At 50.2% G+C, this 6,631-nt stretch overlaps 1 long non-coding RNA gene across 1 annotated transcript; it reads left to right on the forward strand.

Annotated features, from left to right (window-relative positions):
- The first annotated feature begins 1,244 nt into the window (after positions 1–1,244).
- Positions 1,245–6,416, forward strand: LOC121674170. The gene is made up of 2 exons (XR_006019475.1): positions 1,245–1,688; positions 5,763–6,416. It is a non-coding gene; the product is annotated as an uncharacterized LOC121674170 (long non-coding RNA).
- Positions 6,417–6,631: the final 215 nt, after the last annotated feature.

Here is a 6,631-nt window from a genome sequence, read left to right on the forward strand (position 1 = left end):
ATATGGTGGCTGGCAATAAGGATGGGCTCAACAAATGCATGGAAAATTCAAGAACAGACCTAAGAAGCTGCTGTTCAGGCCTCCATCCTCCAAGGAATCAGGTTTCTCCAGGCTCCCTCTGCACCGCAAGTGCTTCAGCTCTGGTTCATCCTTTGCAAAGCCTGGATCTACCCTCCTTTTCCTTATAAATCCTCAGCTGGGAGTCCAACTGACCTGTCTTAAAGATTGTCCCCTGTGGACTGTAAGCAGGATGGTTGGATGCATCTTAAAGCATTCCTGCATCACCGCTGTGCCACCTTGCTGAGAGAAACTGGAAAAGGCTGACTGCAAAGAGGGGAACTCAGAGGATGGGGAGGGAGCAAAAGCAGCTCAATAAGCAGGTGGGGGAAGTATACTAATGGATCTGTGCTTTGCTGGAGTATGGAGGAGGGACATGACTGTGCCAAGAGCAAGCTGGACTCTGGAGCTGAGCAAGGACCCCATAGGGTTGTCCCTTAAAGCCCTGAACCCACACTGGCACGGGTTACCCAGAGCAGCTGTGGCTGCCCCATCCCTGGAAGTGTCCAAGGCCAGGTAAGACACAGCTTGGAGCAACCTGGGAGAGTGGGAGGTGTCCCTGCCCATGGAAAGGGGGTTGGAATGAGATGATCTTTAAGGTCCCTTCCAACCCAAACCACATCACAATTCTATGAATGATTCCCACCCTGTGTAATTGAAATGTTCCTTTGCAATGCTCTGTAGAGTGTTTGAACCTTTTGCACCTGCCATTTGCAGGTGGCCACATCAGCAGGTCCTGTCCCTCCTCCTCTGCTCGCTGCTGGGGCTGCTGTGAAGCAGAGAGCTCAGAGAACATGCACACCCCAAAATACAACTGGGATGAGAGGCAGGGATCTGGAGGAAGGATGAGGCCATTGCAGAAACTCCAGTTGTACAAACAACCCCTTTGGAAGTTGTGGCTCTGAGATGGAGAACACCAACAACAGGGTGTGTGAGACTTTCCTGCTCCCCCTGCAGCACTCAGCTCCTTGTCCAGGCCAGCACAGGCTCCTCCAGCTCCAGGGGAGTCGGGCTGTTCTCCTGTGAGTCTCCTCTGAAGCTGGAGCTGCTGTTCCTGAGGTCTCTGTATCCATGGCGAGCTCTGTGCTCATGTAAACATTGCACAACCACGAGCCCCCGCTGTCTGAGGGCAGCAGAGGCACCACTGGGCTCCTCCTCTTTGGATTGCTCTTCCTGGGGGAGGGCAGCACTTTGTGGAGTCACGGCAGCAATCCCCAGAGCTGCCGGTGAGCCCGCGGCACGCTCTGAATTACGCTCACATTGCTGAGAGGATGGGTCACATTTTGGGAATCCGCCCTGACCTCCTCTGGTGATGCTCTGGCTTCCTGAGGATGGAGACACGGAACAAATTCTTGCCCAGACTTGAGGAACTTTACGACACTGGGTGATGAAAAAGCTCCCAAATCCTTGCAAAGGGGGCCTTGCCTGGTGGACACCCCTCCTGGAGGTGGGATGGGGACAAGGCGATGGTATGAGCAGCACATCCTGGGGTAAATGGGGCACAAAGCAGGAGGAGAAAGTGCTCTGGATCTCCCCCATCACTTCTGAAGGTCTGCCTCAGGGGCACAGCAGGACCTCTCCAGCACAAATCCTTGGTGTGCTCCTTGCCTCAGGGGCAGCAGGGTTTGCAGGTAAGAGCACAGCCTTGTCTGTGATGGGGAGAAACCTGTGGATGTGTTGTTTTCTGCACAAACCCACCTCCTCTGCTTGGAGAAAGGTGCAATCCTGTCCTGTAGCCGAATTTAAGACAGACTGGCTGGTGGTCCCTGAACTACTTTGCCACCTGCAAGTACCAAGTTACTGATTTGCACACTGGAGTGTTCTTTGGAATTTCAGATTTAGAAATGCAGGGAGAAAAGATTGCTCATGGGCAGCTTGAGACCTTCCCAAGGACCTGCTGGGTGAGCTAGTGGGAAACTTCAGCTTCTCAAATGAGGCAAAGCAAGGTGGAAGCAACTCAATTTGTCCATCTCCATCCCTGACAGCTCCTGGGAGGAGAGGGGGAGCCACAGGAAGAGCTGGCTGGGTCAAGAGGGGCAGAGCACGGTGCTGATGGACAAATCCTTTCCACAGGCTGGGGTCAGGCCACACTGGGCATTCCAGACCTGGCACAGCTCTGGAGATGGTGGAACACTGTGAGACGCCCTGTGAGGCTCTGCCAGTGCAGGGCTGGGAGTGCTCTGTGTGAAACAGGAGCACGGTGCACAGACCTTCCACGCCTATTGGAAACAGATTTTTCCTTGACACACAAGCGCAGAAGATTCCTCTGGAATGAGAGCCCTGACCAAGGCTGGGCGGCAGAGAAGGGTTTCCAGCTCCTTGCAGAGAGGAAGGAAATCCGCCCGTGGGACAGACGATATTGTCTTTTGTTTGACTCTGCAACGCTGATTAATGAATGCTTTTTTGGATTTCACAAGAATTTCTGGGGTTTGTAAACTTTCTTCAGAGATTTTTCTGGGAAAAATCGAAACTGTGCTCGGGGTTCTCCTTCTGCAAACAAACCACTCAATATTTTCATTCAAATAAAAATTTTCCATGGATAGTAATGGGGATTTCTCAACCAGTGTCATAAACATGGTAGGCACTGCATTATGATCCAGATAAAATTTGTGTTTCAGCAGCAGGAATTCAGGTCAGAGCCCTCTTCTGATGGACCTTGTGTAGCAAGAGATAACCTTGCTCTGAGGACTTCAGAACAGAAAAGGCAAAGGGCAAGAGAAAAAAGAAAAATACTAAAAATACGCTTTAACAGATGGGGCAGTGAGGTGGCAAAAGATGAAGTGATTTGTTTGACGTCAGGATCATGGGAACATCAAGCCAAAAAGGGGAACTAAATCCATCCCTCTTGGAAGGCTCAGTACATATCTTTAACCACAGACCATCCTTTCCCTCTGGTGTTACTGACTTTTGGCCGAGCCTTTGCTCTTCACTCGGGGATGGCACTTGGTGCAGGATTATTTGCTGAGGATCAGGCCCCTTATTAGAGTGGGTTTTGGCTGATTCATCCAGTTCATCACCTGGGCATAATGCACAATGCCTTCTTTTCCCATCAGTCCCTCCTGGAGAGACCCAGAGTCCTGGTGAAACTTTTCACGATGTCATTGAGTGCAGGCAATGCTGGCAGAGATCTTAGGCTTGGCCACTGACACAGTAATAATAATAATAATATTAATGATAAAAACAACAATGCCAAAGCCAGACCTGGACCTCAGTGGTTTTCCTTGGATGCCTGGCACCTGCACCCAGGATTGCACAGATCCTGCAATGGATCGAAACAGAGTGGCAGTGCCACCTCTGCAGAGACAGAAGGAGAACAAGGAGTTTATCCATCATGTGGTAGCTGGGGAAGATATTTGGGCTTGGTTTCATCCCACCTGGCATGCTGGTAGAACGCTGGCAGCACTCATTTGACCATAATGGAAAGCATGTCCAACACATGACCGAAATCTGGAGATTTCCATTCACTTTGCTTCCTGTGGCAGCACAAATCCCAGGATGGCCAAGGGAGCTGGCCCTGTTCTTTGTCCTCCTGCGGTTCTTGCAGCTGCTGGACGAGGTCAGAGGTCAAATGCACAGCCTGGTGATGGGGACAAGCCCCTTGCTGTGACCCCAGGAAGAAGGGACGCCTCTGGGAGGGACAGGCCTGGGAGCAGGATGGCAGCGGGGCACTTTGCCGAGCCCTGCTGGGCCTGGCGTGCGGAGCAGGCTGGGATTAGGGCTGGAACTTGCAGCATTTGGGCCATTGTGCAATGCTGGGCAGCTGGAGGGTTTCACTTTTCAGAGGGGAAAAGAAAATGTGAAAAACTAGAACCAGAAAACTCTTTTCTTCCCTCCCCCTTTTTTTTTTTTTTTTTTTTTTTGGACCTATCCAGAGCTTTCCACAACACTGGTGATTTAAACCAGGCCTGGAATATGAATGCAACTCTAATATTTCTACCTTCCTCAGCTACATTGATGAGTCAAGGAACTGGCTGAGGCTGAAATGCAGCAATGCATATGCACAGGCTATGGATGAAACCTCCCCTTGCATGGAAACCTTGTCAGCCAGGGCTGGATCCAGGAGGTTAATAATGTTCTGTCCTTCATGGGAAAGAGAATATGAATTTAATTTAAAATCTAGACATGCCTTCAGCTCTGGAACAGAGAACACAAAGCTAATTTCACCAACAGGCAGAGGGAGATGGAAGCAGGGCACATCCTGGACTCTGCATCCAGGCTGAGTCTGGTCTTGGAGCAGATTTCTTGGGACATTTGAGCCCATAGGTGTAAGAAAGCAGGGCCATTTTGAGGGGAGGAATGTGGGGCTAAGAGAAGCAGGTGCCTGGGGTGCAGGTGAAGCACTCGAGTGCCAGCATCCTTCACTGTCTGGACTTGGAGGCAGCAGCAGGGAGAGCTGCAGGTGACTCTTCACAGGGACAAGAGGACAGAGGTGGCCTCAGTGCCAAACCAAAGCAGGGAGCAGAGGAGTCCCAAAGCCAAATGACTGCCTGGTGCTGGGGGCAGGAACTGGGCTTTGCTCTCTGCAGCCCAGCCAGAAACCCTTAAAACGGCCTCCTGTCCCTTTTCAACCCTCATCTACATCCTCAGCCTCTCCTCCTCCATCCCCCATGCCAAATAAATCTCCTTAGAGTTTAAATAAATGCCTTAGTGTCCTAAAGGTCTTGCAGCCTTGGAGAGGAAAAAAAAGAAAAAAAGAAAAGGTATTAAACCTGAAAGAGAAATAGTAGATGTGCATCTTCTTCCCTTTGGTCTCTCTGAAGGCTATTAAGTGATGCAGGGTGACTGTGGACAGGTACATGCAAATAATAGGATCAAGGCAGCAGTACAAAGGTTTGTCTCCCAATCTTAATGCAGGTGTGGGAGACACAAACCAGGTGGCTAAAAGGCTCCTTTGTTTGAAGCTGTCAGGAGGAGAAGCTGATAATCTCATGCCTCATCCCTAAACTCTCTTTCAGCCGTGTCAAGGCATCTCCTCACATCAGGAAGTCTGCAATGACATGGCTATGTGCTAAGCTCTGTTAATGTGGTCCGAGGTTTAAACACTTCAGGTTGAAAGTGGATAATTGGTGGCAGTAGATTTTAAAAGCTCACACAGGTGCCTTTGAAAAGAGGTCAGGAGTCAAGTGCATCTCTCCTATGAGAAATGGTGAGCCTTTCCTAAGGAGATCAAAATTCTTCCACGGAGAGCCCCAGGGCCTTGTAGGAACTGTTATTAATTTAGTCCTGTATGTTCCAAATAATGGGAAAACGATACCACATGTGTACAACGCCGAGGAATCGGGGCACGCTCTCTCTGGATAGATAAGCTTTCACCTGGCACTCCTGCATCGTTAATTAAGTAATCCCCTCTCAGCCTAAGCAGGAGCAGCACGGGAGCTGCCATCCGTCGGGGTTCTTGGCAAGTGCGGGTGGGGACAGCACGACCTCAGCTTGGATGGTACCCGTGGGGGTGAGGACAGAACCCCTCAAGCACCTCCCCGGGGGGGCTGGAGGGCTGTGATGTCTCCCACTCGGGTTTTCCAAGGAATTTGGGCACCCTGGCCGCACTGCTGCTCCCACGGGTCCCTGCACAGCCACCCCCGCAGGTACCCAAGCAAAGCGCACCTTTAAAGGACAACTGCTCTCTCCTGGCGCGGTGCTATTTTCTCAAATTGTGCTTAATGAAGGCAAAGCTGGAGGAAATTAACATCCAATTATTCTCTTAGGGCGGATTTCTTTGTGCCGGCCGCGGGACACGGACCTGCCCAAACCCGCAGCACATGAAAGCGGCTCCTGCCCGCAGCAGGATCGGGTTGCAAAGGCACCGAGCTCTCCCCGGCGGAGCCCTGCACCTGCCCGGAGTTTGATGGGGATGGGAGAAAAGACAGCGGATCAGGGCCAGGAGAAGCTGCTTTTCCCCCACCTTCGCCATGTGTTCGAGTTTGCCGTCTGAGCACTCAAGATGACAAGAGCCAAAAAAGATGAAATAGCATCGTTATCACCCAAATTTGCATTAAAAGTGCGGCTTGGTCTCTGTCTGGGCGTGGTGGCTGTAACCAGCTCCTAATTCCGCTGCTTCAGGTGCCTCCAATTTCTCCTGTGCCAGTAGCTCCTTTGATTTTGGGACCTTATTCTTTGCCGTTTTGGTGAGTGCAGCCCAAATACACCCAGAAGTGTCTTGTGAGAACAAGCTTATTCCAATTGTGAGAGAACACAAGGAATTTGCTTCTTGAAAATATTCAGATGAATTTGTTGATATATTCTGAACGGGTTGATAGAGCGTTTTTAGTGATAAGGCACCTCCCAGTCTTGCTGGATTCTTTGTGAGCAGGTGCTCATTTTGTCAATTGTTCAAGTAAAATAGCTGTTTCTGTCCTCCTTACGTTTTTTTTTCTCTGTTTGTGACTGGGGACAATTTGGGAAAGATTGCCACTGGTGAAAATATGTTATGTATTTTTTGTTATTATTATTATTATTTGCTGCAAATTTATTTGTGTGACAGTAGCAAGTCAGAGGGTCTGAAGTGACACAAAGCAAAAAATATGGTCCCTGCTCCAAAAGCTTTAAATTATCCCAACTCCCCAAGCGTTGAATG

The sequence above is a fragment of the Corvus kubaryi genome, unplaced genomic scaffold, assembly GCF_017639235.1.
Source record: "Corvus kubaryi isolate FWS band 111438036 unplaced genomic scaffold, C.kubaryi_AGA036_p1.0 66, whole genome shotgun sequence".
NCBI lineage: Eukaryota > Metazoa > Chordata > Aves > Passeriformes > Corvidae > Corvus > Corvus kubaryi.